Consider the following 15466-nt stretch of genomic DNA (forward strand, 5'->3'; position numbering starts at 1 on the left):
GCACTTGTGTACTTCTAATTTGCAGTGTCGATTGAACCACAGTAGTGCTTCGATTGGCAGCAGAGCAAACAAGCACACAGCTCTCCCAGTCAATGCGTGCAATCAGCATGCACCTCACTTCACGTGCCTTGCTTTATGTGCATGTCACTTCAGTAATACTGGCAGGAAAAAAAAACAAAACCCTATATGGATGGAAATCAATGGAACCCGACAACCAATGGTAAACAAAAGCTACGTCTACACGTGAAGCCTACATCGAAGTAGCTTATTTCGATGAATAATGTCTACACGTCCTCCAGGGCTGGCAACGTCGATGTTCAACATTGACATTGCGCAGCACCACATTGAAATAGGCGCAGCGAGGGAACGCCAAAGTAGCGCACAACGAAATAAGGGTGCCAGGCACAGCTGCAGACAGGGTCACAGGGCAGACTAGCGCTTCCGGGGCAACAGCTAGCCGCTCCCTTAAAGGGCCCCTCCCAGACACACTCAGCCTGCACAGCACGCGGTCTGCAGAGCCATAGGCACGCACACCTTGGGCAACGCAGTCATGGACCCCCAGCAGCAGCAGCAGCCAGAGGTCCACCCAGCCGCCCCTGCAGGAGCAGTGCTCGCCCTGCTCCATGCCATGCAGGAGGCAGCTGAGCACCTCCTTGCCACAGAGGAGGAGATGCCCGCAGGGGAGAAGGACGCAACCCCCAACCCTGCAGCACCCCGACCCCCCCGCCACCTCATATGCCGCCGGCTGTGGAGCTACCCCACCAGCACCGACTGGTGGGAGCGGCTGGTGCTTGGGGAGTGGGACGACAACCGCTGGCTCAGGAACTTTCGCATGAGCTGGCAGACATTTATGGAGCTATGCCAGTGGCTCACCCCCGCACTCAGGCACCAGGACACCGCCATGCGGCATGCCCTCCCTGTGGAGAAATGGGTTGGCATTGCTGTCTGGAAGCTGGCCACTCCAGACAGCTACCGATCTGTGGGACAGCAGTTTGGCGTTGGCAAGGCCACCGTCGGGGCTGTCCTCGTGGAGGTAAGAGGACCCACGGGGGAAGGGCGGGGAGGCAGCCCTGGCAGGGCAGGGGGGCCCTGGCAGGGCAGGGCAGGGCAGGGCAGGGGAGCCCTGGCAGGGGAGGGCCACACACACCCTGCTAACCCCTCATTGGTGCTCTCCCATGTGCTTCCCCTGCAGGTCGTCCACACCATCAACGCCCTGCTCCTCCACAGGCTCGTGAGGCTGGGGGACCCAGATGCCACCATCGCGGGCTTTGCCACCCTGGGCTTCCCCAATTGCTTCGGGGCTCTGGATGGGACTCACATCCCCATCCACGCCCCGGAGCACAGTGGAGGACGCTACATCAACCAGAAGGGCTACCACTCAGTGGTCCTCCAGGCCTTGGTTGACAGCCGGGGCCGTTTCCAGGACATTTATGTGGGCTGGCCTGGCAGCACCCACGATGCCTGGGCTTTCCGGAACTCGGGCCTGTGCCGCCAGCTGGAGGTGGGGACCTACATCCCCCAGCAGGAGATCCCTGTGGGGGACACCACCATGCCCCTCTGCGTCATCGCAGATGCGGCATACCCCCTCCGGCCCTGGCTCATGCACCCGTACACGGGCCAGCTCTCTGCCAGCCAGGAGCGCTTCAACCAGAGCCTGAACCACACGCACCAGGTGGTGGAGCGCTCATTTGGCCGCCTCAAAGGGCGCTGGAGGTGTCTCCTCACGCGCCTGGATGCGGGCCCCACCAACATCCCCCAGATTGTGGGTGCGTGCAGCGCCCTACACAATCTGGTGGAGAGCAAGGGGGAGGCCTTCTTTCAGGGCTGGGCTGTGGAGGCTGGCAGGGCTGATGTGCAGCCACCCGCTGCCCCCAGTCGCCAGGTGGACCCCGAAGGGACGCGGGTCCTGGAGGCCCTACAGGCCCACTTCGATGAGGCCACGGGGTGAACGCTGCCAGGCCCCCCACTGCACCCCCCCATTCTCCACAACACTCCCTGCCCCTACACCCACACCACGGAGCACCCAACAGCACACCCCCCCCCCACCCACTTTTCTTGGACAAATAAAAGCAGACACTTGTTTGTGAAACCAAACTTCTTTACTGCAACTCTTTTCTTACTAGTAATAACTAAAGGAACGTCTAAGTAACTTCATATTATATATGTATGTATATATTAACCAAAAAAACCAGGGATAACAAGGAAGGGGAGAACTATTTACATGGGGGGGGGAAGGATCAGACTGTGAAAACGGGGGTCACAAATAAATAAATACAAACTATATACAAGGCCAAACAACAAAACAGTGGGGGGATATATACGGGGCGGGGGGGGCCACGTCCTGGGCCCCATGCCCCTATAGTCCAGCACTGGGGGTGGGCGGCCAGGATCCCCGCCTCGGCCGCAGCCCTGGCCGGGGCTGGCTGGGGGCCGGGCGGACCGGAAGATATGGCCGGCGAGTGTCAGCTGGCCCCAGGCCTCCCTCAGCGGAATGGCCCTGGGCGGCGGGTGGCGGGGCAACGGCGGACGGAGCGGCAACAGGAACAGCGGGTGGAGCAGGCAGGGCGGGTGCAGCGGCAGCTGGCGTGGCATGGAGGGGCCAGGTAATCTGCTATGCAGTTGAATGTCTCCATGTAGGCCCCCCATGCCTCTTGGCGCCAGGCCAGCGCCCGCTTCTGCAGGTGGAGGCAGCCTTGCTCCACCCACAGCCGCTGCTCCGTGACCTCCACTTGCTGGCGGTGGAGGGCTAGCAGCTGGGTGTCCGTCGGCGGCGGCTGCTGCTGCTGGGTCTGCCGTCTTGCCCGCCGTCGGGCCGGTCGGTCCTCCGCCGAGGGGCTGGCCTGGAGCAATGGCCCCGGAGGGGATTCCGGGACCACTGAAGCCTCGCCGGCGCTCTCCAGTCCTTCCGATGGTGCAGCTGCAGAACACGAGGGGGGGAAGAAGAGTGGAGACAGCCGTTTGTGTGGGCCCCGAGCCGTGGCCCTTGTCTCCCCACCCCTGTGCTGCAGGTTCCCCATCCCCGTCCCCGGGAGATGCTGCTGTGATGGGGTTCAAGGGTCCCCCTGCACTGTACCCCGTCCCCTGGCGGGAGTGACTCTCACTTCACTCAGCAGGTCTGACAGGAGAGGTTTCTTAGGCAACAGATGCCCAGTTTCTCCCAGAAGCGACAGTACAGCAGTCAGAGACAGTCCTTCCAACCCGTCCTGGGGAGAAGACCCCGAGGGGTGCCCCTCTGGGGTGTAGCTTTCCCCCTCCTCAGGCAGGCAGCCTTTTAGCTCTCCCTTCCCCTAGCCTCTAACTGCAGCCCCCGATTCAAACCCAGCTCGGCTCCTCCCTCCTCTTTGTTCAGGGCAGAGGTGTAACCTGCCAGTTGTAGCCCCAGGATCATCCTTAGCCACTGGGAGCTATTCAGCTTGTTGCTCATATCTAGCCTGATTCTCGCATTTGCACTCCCCCCACTCCATCACATGCTGCTGCTGCTGGGTGTCCCACCCCCTCCTCCCCGGGGACCCTAGAGGTTCCACTCTCCCCTGCCCCGGGGATGGGGCATGGCACTGTCGTGCTGGGGGTTGGGCAGGGGCTGATGCACTCCTGTGAAGGACATGCCACTGCTGTCCTTGGGGCCATGGTCATCTGGGCATGTGGAGGGCCCTGGCCACATATTTATTACCCCCACCCCTCAACTCCGGGGGTGTACACCAGGGGGGGTACATACCTGTAGGTCCACTCCCCCGGTCGGAGGACACCCGAGGGGCAGACGCCTGGCTGCTGCTCCGGGATGGCAGGAGGATCTGGAGCCCGGTGTCGGTGGAGGAGGAGTCCCCCCCCTCCTCCTCCTCCTGCTCCGGTGCCCCGGGGATGGGCTCCAGGGGGGGCCCCCAGGGTGCGGGGCTTGCCTCCGGGGCGGACTCCAGCGCCGGAGCCTGCTGGGGCTCCTCAGCCGAGGTGTCAAGCGTGGCCGGAGGGGAGGAGGTGTGCCGGGGGCCCAGGATGTCCCTGAGCTCCCTGTAAAAGGGGCAAATGACAGGGGTGGCCCCAGATCGGCCGGCCGCATCCCGGGCCCGGGCATAACCCTGCCGCAACTCCTTGACTTTACTCCGGACATGGTCTGGAGTGTGGGCAGGGTGACCCCGGGCGGCCAGGCCCTCAGCCAGCCGAGCAAACGCATCCACGTTCCGCCTCTTGCTCCCCATTACCTGGAGCACCTCCTCCTCGCTCCAGAGCCCCAGCAGGTCCCGAAGCTCGGCCTCCGTCCAGGAGGGGCCCCGCTGCTGCTTCCTGGCCTGGCTCCTGCCCTGGCTACCCTGGCTTCCCTTCGGGGGTGTTCCCTGAGGGCACTGGGGGGGCTGCCGGGCGGCCATGAGGTCCTTTGGGGGTCTGGGTGGCTGAAGAAGAGCGTGCAGGCGAGCCGCGTGTTATTGCTGCTGCCTGCACGCTCTCTCAGCTTCCTGCACAGAAAGGGAGGGGGTGGGGACCTTTAAGGGGCCGCTCCACGCGGCCACCATTGAGCTGAGGGGCTGGAGAGAGCGTCTCTCAACCCCTCAGCTGATGGCCGCCATGGAGGACCCCGCAATTTCGAAGTTGCGGGACGCGCAACGACTACACGTTCCCTACTTTGACGTTGAACGTCAAAGTAGGGCGCTATTCCCATCCCCTCATGGGGTTAGCGGCTTCAACGTCTCGCCACCTAACGTCGATGTTAACATCAAAATAGCGCCCAACACGTGTAGCCGTGACGGGCGTTATTTCGAAGTTAGTGCCGCTACTTCGAAGTAGCGTGCACGCGTAGACACGGCTAAAATGTCTCATAAGCCACACATAGAACCCTGATGGGCTGCAGTTTGCCCACCAACGGTTTCATCCCCTAGTCTAAGTACTTGGCTCTTGACAAGAAAATCCTGTTTTTATTTTACTACATACCATGTATTTGTTAAAAATGTTGGACCTTACAGAAGTCTTTCTTACCCTGGATGCACACTAAGTCCCCACTGATTTCAGTGGGAAATACATATGCATGCAGAAGATAGAGCATAAGTTTTAAGTGAAATTCCATCTTTTCCTCCTCATCAAAAAAATTACTTCATAGCCTGCAGGCCCCACTCCCTTTGCCTACCGAAAAACAATCTATGTATGTTCATCCTAAAGTTAACCTGCCTCAGCTTATGACTTTTAGATAAGCAATCCTCCTGGAATCTAAACCAGCCTTTTTCAAGGTCACAGAGGTACCCATTTAAAATGGGAGTCCTTGTTCAGATGAATTTTCTCCAAATCTTGTGACATACTGTTACAATTACAGGAAAAACTATTACTTAAGTTAAACTGGGGCCTGCAGCATGTGGCTTTGGAGCCGCATGCAGCTCTTTAAGGACTTCTTTGTGGCTCCCAATGTTATTAACTGCAAAGCTTAAAAAACAAACAAACCCTCCTGATTATTTGATAAACACTGAATGCCTAAAAGCCCAAAAATGAATAACTTGTATCTAAATAGCAAATGACATGTGATCTTGAAATGCTGGATAACTCCTCCTTTAATATATGCAGCGCATTGTGGATATGATACTGTGTTAATGTTTTGTTCATGCTGCAAATAAAGTCTTGATTTTTAAAAGAAAAACGAAGCTTGAGGCATTCCTGCTGCGAAGGCAGCACGCATTTTAAGAAAGAAAACTGAAATTAAATGTGAAGTACAATTAACATAATTAACATAGGCTCGAGAGTGAAAGTCAGGAAGACAATGGTACAAACACATACATGCGAAGTGTGAGGAAATAGAATATGTAAAAAGTTTGTGAACGCCCTGAAATATACATGTACAGTAGTGCTTTGATTTATGCAAAGGTTTGTTCCCACATACCTTCACATAATTCAAATTACGTGTAAGTCAGGGGACACCTTTTTTCCCCAGCGGAATGCATGTTCTGCAGTCAGGGAAGCAGCAGGAGCACCTGGAGCTCCTTTTGAAAGGCAAGTCCTGGGGTTGGGGGCAGTTGGGGAGGGTTAAGCCCGGTGGTTGGGGCCATGGGAGGCGGGCAGGGAGGTGAAACCTGGAGTGGGTTAGGGCTGCAGGGGGAATGGGAGGTAGAGTTGAGCCAGAGCTGGGCACAGGGGCGGGGGAGGCGCAACTGAACTGGGGCAGCAGGGGTTGAGCTACAGCCCTGAGCGGTGAGCCAGAGCAGTGCTCAGGTGGTGAGCCGGGCCATGGGGGGTTTAAGCCAGAGCCATGTGCGAGGGTAGTAAGCAGCAGCCAGAGCTGGGCACAGGGGTGGGGGTGAGCTGGAACTGTGCACGGGTGGTGAGTGGGACTGGCGGAGGCTGAACCAGGGCCGCACGTTGCGGTGGTGAGCCAGAGCTGCACATGGGGGGGTTGAACTGGGGAAGGAAAGTTGAGCTGGAGCCCCATGCAGAGGTGGTGGGCCAGCGGGGGGTTTGAACCAGGGCTGGGGATTTTGAAACAGAGCCACGTGTAAGGAGTGGTGAGCCAGAGCCAGAGCCAGAGCTGGGTGCAGGGGGTGAGCTGGAGCTGTACGTGGGTGGTGAGAGGGGGAGGGGTCAAATGGGGTCTGTGCAGAGATGGGGGGTTGAGCCAGGGCCGAGTGGGGGAGGAGAGGGATTCTGAGTTTTGCTTAACTCGCGTTAATGCGAGTTAAGCATAACACAACATTGTGCATTTCAAGGATTTATTGTATCGCATTACAAATCATTGTGTGCACTGTTCTTAAAATAGGGGTTACAAAAAATATGGTTCGATGTTATTTATTGTGTTTTCCAATGGAAAAGTGCCAGCAAATGGCAGAATCCCAGCTGATGTCCTGAAGGCAAACAAGGCTGTGCCCTTCCCCTTCCTCTATGATTTACTCCTAAAATGTCAGAGAGCAGGAGATGTCCCACATGACATGAAGGATGCAAACATCATCACTCTCTATAAAAACAAAGGTGACAAGGGGCGACTGCAACAACTACAGAGGCAGCTCGTTACTGAGCATCACAAGCAAAGCATTTGCCCATGTCATTCTCAAACACCTGCAAAAACTTGCAGATCGACTCAATCCAGAAACACAGAGTGGCTTCAGGGCTGGCAGGTCAACAATGGACATGATTTTCTCACTTTGACAACCACAGGAAAAATGCAGAGAACAAGGAAAGCTGTTATTCGTAACATTTGTGGACTTAAAAGCATTTGACACAGTTAGCAGATCAGGACTATACAGAATATTAACCAAGATTGGCTGCCCACTGACCCTACTCAAGCTTTTAACATCCTTTCGCAAAAACATGAAGGCAACAGTGCAATATGATGGATCTACATCAGAACCATTTGCAATGAACAGTGAAGCCAAACAAGGGTGTGTTCTTGCTCCTACCCCCTTTGGCATATTCTTCTCAGTTTTACTGAATTGCTCATTTAAAAACTCATGCAGTGATGTATTTCTCCACACAAGATTAGATGGCTCTCTCTCTCTACAACCTGGCAAGACTCAAGGCCAAAACTAAGGTCAACAAGTCCTCATTAGGGAGCTCTTCTTCACAGATGATGCAGCTCTCGTCGCTCATAATAAAAGACACACTACAGTCTCTGATGGGTTCTCTATCCAAAGCCTGCAAGTTGTTTTCCCTGGACATAAGTGTGAAGAAAACTATTGTATTCACTCAAGCTATAGCTCAGCATCCCAATGTCATTCTGGATAACATTCAAGAATTCGGAAATAGACTTACATGCAGTTATTGCAATTGACCATGCAAATCCAATATTGGACATATAAGCCATGAGAGAAGCTGCAGACTCAAACACTGCCCATCGGTCCTCACCGCCGCTGCTAACCACTGTCTCTCTCGAGATGAAAAGGGGCCATATATGTGGCTTTTGAAATACTGAGTTTCTACCAAATTCAAAAAAAAATGGCTCTTCTTGCTATTTTGGTTGCGGTCCCTGAGTTAGACACTTACAATTAAGAAGTCCTTTTATTGCAGTGAATGAACTTTGGAAAGGTCAAAAAAATTCAAGAAGTTTCATGAAGTAGTACCAGTCACACAATGCACATGGGAAACAATACTGATATATATCAGTTTCCCTAGAAAAACCAATGTTTTCATTACAAATGCCGTCATAAACTAGCACACAAATTACTAATTCAACAAAAGGTCTCTCAAGATTGTAAAAGTCTATTCTGCTGAACTTTACAAATTAGACACTTTACATGCAGCAAAATGTAAAGTCCCTGCTTACAATAACACATGATTATTTAAAAAGGTTGCTTATTTCACAAGAGAGAAAAATAAAAATATCTGGGATGGAAAGAAACCAAGAAACTGCTCCAATGTCCATACCACAAATGACTTCAAGAGTTGTGTTTGTTTCAGTTTGGCTATGAACAGAGCTAACTGCTGCTGTCACAGTGCTGCTTTATTGAATGATCACCACTTCTGGGTGACAGCTTTCCATGATTATGGAATGAAAACAATTTCCACTTTATTGCTTCTTAGTGGATTAAAGTATGTGAAAATATAAATATACTACTAATGCTGTTAAAAGCTAGTGTACATTTATTAATCTTCAGACATATTAGACATAGGGAAAATAAACCCACATTCACTGTATTATTTTTCAGCATTGTAGATCAGTATCAAAATGCACTAAAATATTTCTAATCTGCAACTCACAGAACTGTTTTTATACTCTGGATAGGCTGTATGCATCTAGATAATCCATTTAAGATAAATATTTATTTGGCAGCCAAATTATCAAATAAAACATCATAAACTACTAGAAAAATATTTTTCAAAGCTCTATTGATTTCAGTTTTCTCTAATTCTTTGCCGGTTGGATGCACCAAGTTTCACTCATCCATACTTATGAGCAGTAAAGGATATGTGTAGCACACATGTGACCATCAAAAACAATATCTGTTAGTTTTAGCAAGTACTTCATAGCACAGAAGAAACCAACAAGCAGACCAGTAGGGACCAAAATGGAAATCATTTCTGTTTGACCTTTGATAAAATAAGCAAACAATAGGTCAAGGACATTACCCATTCGTATTTCAGAGAATTGTTAATCTTCCATATCTAAAAATATTCCCTTCTGCAGCACAAAAAAAAAAAATCTTACGGCAATCTTGACCAGTAGAAACGGTTTTGAGGGAGCTATAATTCCCAGGTGACATACAGAGGAAATACTGACAACTTTAGCTCTAACATCATAAAAGTATGTTCATACCATTGCCCAGAATGTATGCATTTAATAATTGATCATAAAATCTCTCTCAATTTTAAATACCCAAATACGAACTTCCAAACATTTGCAAAATGCAATTTTACTTGGGCATCTTAGGTAACTACTAGAATTTGGACTAAATTCAACTTATGCAGGCACACCTCACATTCAAATCAGCAGCCAACATGCCAGCTATATCAAGGCTGAATTTAGTCAGCAGTGATAAAAAACAGCACAACAAGCTAATGTGCATTCGCAACAAAGTCCCGCAATTTTATCACGTGGACTACAGTTCACCTTTGAAAAAACACTATTCAAAGTACAACCGCCAAATTTAACTAACTGCATTTTTAGAAGGGCTTGTATGGATACAGTGTTTGATGTCCTTCTGCTGTTTCTGCAATTAACTTATAAACACTTCCTCAGAGCTGAGTATCACTTTATGGTACTGAGGTTTAAAGGATGTTTTAGTGTGACAAAGAAACGGAAAAGCAAAAAGATTAGGGCTGGTCAACTTAGAAAACAGATGGCGAAGGAGGAGGATATAACAGAAATCTATAAAATCATGAATGGTGTGGAGAAAGTGGATAGAGAATTATTATTTACCCTGTGATGATACAACGTCAGAGCTAAGGGCCATCTGGTGACGTTAACTGGCAGCAGGTTTAAATACAAACGAGCAAATGTAGGAAATGTACAATTCAGAACTACCTTCTGGATCTTATGGAGCCACGGGAATATTATGATGGCCAAAAGGGTTCAAAAAATGGGACAAATTAATGAAGATATAGGTCCACTGATGGTCATTAGCCAACATAATCAAGGTCACAACCCTATACTTGGGGTGAGTCTCCACATCTACCAGAAGTCAGGAGTGGATCATTCTATAACTGCCCTGTTCCGTACACTCCCCTGAAGTTTTGGCATAAGCCACAGTCAAAGACAGGATACTAGGAAAGATGGACCATCATCTAGCAACTATGGAGTGTTTATGCTCTTATGATATGGAAGTTGTTTGTTAAAAGAAAAATGCACATTCACTTCAAATACAGGCTGATTATGTAAATAAAAATGTCTGAAGTTCTGGACAAATGTCCAAAAGCTAAATAATAAAATGCATGTATTAACACAAAGTGCTCAAGACAAACTCCCTCCCATCTAGGACACTCCTATTACCCATTAAACCCCACTTTTACAGAAAAAGCCCGAAAGAAACTAAACCTGAAGAGTGACTTCAAGGCTTGCAAATCTGGATTTGAGCAAACAACTGAGGGAAGCAAGTTTCAGAAGTGAAATCAGAGAATAGTAGTGCTGGAAGGGACCTCAAGGTGTAAACCAAGTACAGACCCTGTTCTGAGGGCCCTTCACTGAAACAAGCAATATACTTCAACGGCCTCCCAATTAAGCCAAGAAGCTTTAAGTTCAAAAATCTCAGCTGATTTCAACAGTTGCAGCATCTTCCAGAAAAAGGGACTACCGCCAGGATTCAAACCGCCTACTATTTGCTAAGTTGAATGAAAAGGGGTCCTTCAGGAGAGTTTATGTGCCGGAAATCTGTTAATCCATAAGGTGCCACAGGACTTCTCATTGTTTATTCTGAAGAATATATTTTCCATGAAAACTTTTGTTAGAGTACTGTTGAATATTTTTATAAGTTTTCTATAAAGTTCTAGTTAAAACCAGCCACTACCTGGAATTCAGAAAGAACACAGATGTAAGGCACTTTTGGCAATAAGAGCTACTAAAGAAATGAGTACGCACAACTTTGCAAACTAGTTATAAGTTACTGGATAGTTCAGCTTCGAAGATGCATGCTTCCCAAAAGCAATCCTCGAAGGCTTGCATTACAGCAATGCCAACTTAGACCCTAAGGCTATGGACATTAGTAACAAGATGTGGGCACGCTTCCTCGATCAAGGGAGTCAATTGTCATCTCCAGCATTTCTTCTCTTATTTACCCAGTAAATTAACATATTCCTGATATTATCTAGTTTGAGTTTCAGCCAGCTAGCCCTTCCAGGCAAGCCTCAGGACCAGCAAGAGAGGTAAATAATATGTTCGAACAGACGTGAGGAAAGTATTTATTTCAGAGGGTGTGATGGGGGGAACGATGACAATTTTCATTTTATCAGACTGAAGATTACTATGACTCTCCACATGCAAGAAACAGGAGTCATATCAAAATATTTCCTGTTACAGCTAAATTATATTGATACCTACTGGAGAACAAAAATGATGCTCAGAAAAGTTGCAGAAATGTAGCACTTCAAAGACTAACAAAATGATTTATTAAGTGATGAGCTTTCATGGGATTAACACGGCTACATCTCTGATACTACTCAGAAAAGTTATCAATCATGTGTTCCACAACTAATGTAATTGAAAACATCATTTTGATTGCCATAATAGAGTTTACCATGGAAAGTAAAGGCAAGGACATTAAGCAAAAAGGCACTGCACTCACCTATGTGCCTCAACTTGTATTTGAAACACACCTATTTGACAACCTAGCAGGACTTCTCTTATTTTGAGAACAACCACAATCTCCCTAGTACTGCTCAATTTCAAGTGACATAATTTTGCAACTACATACGAAGTTGAAATTGCAAGGAGGTCCAATTTATTTTTTTAACTTATGTTCTACTCTCCTTTAATTACATGCATTACTTTCTTATTACTCATGGACATAGTAAATACATATAAACCTGGAGTACTTCCACTGCAAACTATGCAGTGGTAAATCCCACACGTCAACAAGTAAAAAGTTATCTTTTTCTGTAGTATATCAATGAAATTCTACCAAAAAGACACGTCACTGGTACTTGTTCTTACTTCCAATACCCTAAACATTGTGAAAGAAAAGTTCATAAGCCAAATTCACTTTTGGCATGATGAAAGGCTGGTTTAAATCAGTAGTGCATTTGACTTGATCTCGTTATATACACTCGCTAATTTACTATAATTTCTGTAACTTTCTTGCACATGTGGGTCTGATAAACAGAAGAATTTGCATTAAAACACCTGTCACCTTTGCTGGGACCACTACCTGCCTCATAGCTCCAAGTTTTTTCACAACAATGCTTTGCACATCTCTTTGATTCTTTACTAACATTAAAGAACTGAGCTATATCCCACCCAGGTGATAGACATAATTATCTACTTCTTACCTATGGGAAAAGAGAGACACAAAAAAAAAGTTTAACTGAATGACTTTGAGAAAGCATTTCTCATAAACTATAAACAAATCTCAGGTAATCTTAGATATACGAAAAAGCTCTGCTATCAAAAAACAAGACCCAAGTGTGCACTAAGTGTCCAGGGTCCTAATTTGCTCTGTCCTATTGGTGCCTTTGCATTGAAAATGAATAGGATGACCCCTGTGAGAATTCAGCCCCTACTGCTTAAGAGAGAGGTTTTGTTTACTAAAATCCAAACCTCCCAAGAACCAAAACCAGCCCTGGTGAACCCCTCACGCCAGCACTACCAGTAACGTTCGCACGCTAGCAGGGACTGTAAGAGAAGACATTATGCTCGAACTGAAGTCAGTCGTTTTCCTGCGTTCACAGCCTACGCAGAAATGTCAAGGGCCAACTTAAATGTCAGAGGACAAGCCCTGCCGCGAACGATCCATCCCCAGGGCACTCCAGCTCAGGCCGGTTATGCCGTGGGGAAAGGCGGCGCAGCGAGGTGAACGTGTGGCCCGGGGACTCACACCCGCGGCGGGGGTGCGGAGCCCCGCAATGGAGTCACCGAGCGCGAGCGAGGGCGCTCCGCAGCGGGATACGCGCCGCCTCAGCCCTCCTCCCTCGGCGCGCAGCGAGCAGGACACCCCGGGGCTGCCCCCAGCTCAGGGAGCGCCGCGGCCAAGGCGCCCGGCTGGGGGCCCGCGCCCACTCCGCAGCCTTGCGCCGCCTCCACACGCCCCGACCCAAGCGGCCGGCGCGTTGTCAGCTGCCCGCAGGGAAGCGCCCAGCGGGGAGGCTGCGGACACGCATCCCCCCGAGCCAGCCACCGCCGCTCTGCCGGACCTACCGCTGGCGGCTCTGTCCCAGCGCGACGCCCCCGGGAGCAGCAGCAGAGGAAACGGGAGGCAGCTGTCCCGGCGCTGCGGGCTGCACCCGGCTACGCCATCCGAAGCCCACCGGCGAGGAGGAGAGACGCGCCCGGCCGCTCCGCCACCAGCCCGCCAGTCACCCCATGGGGCTGCGAGCGCCTGGGAGCAACACGCATCGGGGCGGGGCCTGCCGCTCTGCCGCGTCAATCAACGCCCAGACGCCCTGCGATTGGGGGTGGGGCGGGGCCGGCGCTGGGGCGGGAGACTCCGCCCCCCTCCGGCCCGCGGGCGCGAGCGCTTCCCCCGTGGGGCGCTGAGCCTCCAGCGCCTCTTCGCCCTGGTTTCCTGCCCTGGTAGAGGGCGGCGGATCCTCGCGGCCGCGGAGCTGGAACTCCCCTCAGGCGGGGTATGGAGCAGCCCGTCCTCCTGCCCCTCGTACTTTGCTTCAGATCCCAGACGCGGGCACGTTATGCAATTTCCAGGACAACCGGGGGACATTTTAACCTCGGCTGGTCGGGATCCGGGTGAAGGATGGGCACATCTGGCCAAGGTGGGGCCCCACCTTCCTACTTCTTCCGGTTAATGAGGGACAAGGCTACAGCTGGACACTCCTGTCACGTTAGAAAAGTTAGTCCTGGGCTGCAAGTCATGAATCTTCCTGGGGCGCGGGGGGGGGGGTGTTGGTCCCAGTCTCCCATATTCTAGTGCCTGAGTAGAAAAATATTGCCAGTCTCCTTGCATCTTAAATTCGGACCTTACTGCAGCCCAGAAGAACAGGGCCACCAAAAAAATCAGATTCAGCAGCTGGATCCTGATGGATCCTGAGGAGCAGTACCAGCAAGAGCCAGGGCCATATTCTTGGTCTGTAGAGGCTACTCTGTGTTGCTCTAACATCCATTCTCCCTTTCCCTTAAAAAAAACAATCACCATGTTTAACAAATCAAGGGCTTAAGGGCTTGCTTCTCCTCCTCCTGAAGTCATTGACAAAACTCCCTTTAACTTTTGGGAGAGCAGAACTGAGTCTGATTTCTGGTAACCCCACCTCCCCAGTAAGTAAATACCATAATATTAGATGTACCCAAGGAGAAACTAGAACATGGAGATGGAAAAGGCATTTTAGAATGGGTTTAGTGCATTGAATCTCCTTTATTATTGTAATTATTGCAAAGGGCTATGCAGCATGGTAAGCATCTTGACTTCAGGAGAGGTCAGTAGTCTGATCCTGTACACTAATCCTACCTTCCCATAACTCAGTTGCATACAATTTAATCAGGCAGTAGGCCTCACAGTTCAATTTGCAATTGAAATAGAATCATAAAAGAAGATACCTCAGTTGGAAGAGACCTCAGGAGGTTATCTAGTCTAAGTCCCTGCTCTATGCCAGACCAACCCCAACTAAATAATCCTAGCCAGGGTTTTTATCAAGCCTAGTCTTAAAAACCTCTAGAGATAGAGATTCTTCCATCTCCCTAGGCAATCCATTCCAATGCTTCACCATCCTCCTAGTGAAATAGGGTTCCACCCCCCCCACAATATAAGGCCTAATCCACCCACCCACCCACTTGAAACCAGTGCTGTTGCTTCTGTTATGTGACACCACTGAGAGTGGCCTAGCTCCATCCTCTTTGGGACCCCTCTTCAGGTAATTGAATACTGCTAGTAAATTCCCCCTCACTTTTCTGCAGACTACATAAGTCCTGTTCCCTCAGGCTTTCCACATAAGTCATGTGCCATGGGGCTGCTAATTATTTTTGTTGCCATCTGATGGACTGTCCAATTTCTCCACATCCTTTCTATATGGGACAGCCCAAAACTGGATACAGTACTCCAGCTGTGGCCTTGCCAGTGTCAAATAGGCGGGAATTACCATTTCTGTGAATCTGCTGGCAATGGTCCTACTAATGCAGGCCAATATGCTGTTAGCCTTCTTGGCGAGAAGGGCACACTGTTCACTCATATCCAGGTTCTCATCCACCGTCCTTTTCTGCAGAACTGCCACTTAGCCAGTGAGTTCCCAGCATGTAGCACTGTATGGGAATCGTCCACCACTTGTCCTTGTTGAACCTCATCAGATTTCTTTTGGCTCAGTCCTCCAATTTGTCTAAGTTATTTCAGACGCTAGCCATGTCATCCAGCATATCTACCCTTTTTCCCAGCTTAGTGTCACCTGCAAACTCGCTTAGGGTGCAATTTAACCCATC

At 50.0% G+C, this 15466-nt stretch overlaps 1 protein-coding gene across 4 annotated transcripts in view; it reads right to left on the bottom strand.

Moving 5' to 3' along the window:
- TGFBR3 (transforming growth factor beta receptor 3) overlaps positions 1 to 13408 on the bottom strand; it is a 212207-nt gene extending 198799 nt beyond the window's left edge. For all 4 annotated transcript variants that reach the window (XM_075002232.1, XM_075002233.1, XM_075002234.1 and 1 more), the window contains exon 1: positions 13244 to 13408. The gene's annotated coding sequence lies outside the window, so the exon portion shown is untranslated. The remainder of the gene's footprint in view (positions 1 to 13243) is intronic.
- Positions 13409 to 15466: the final 2058 nt, after the last annotated feature.

This window comes from Carettochelys insculpta, chromosome 9 (genome assembly GCF_033958435.1).
Source record: "Carettochelys insculpta isolate YL-2023 chromosome 9, ASM3395843v1, whole genome shotgun sequence".
NCBI classification, from domain to species: domain Eukaryota; kingdom Metazoa; phylum Chordata; order Testudines; family Carettochelyidae; genus Carettochelys; species Carettochelys insculpta.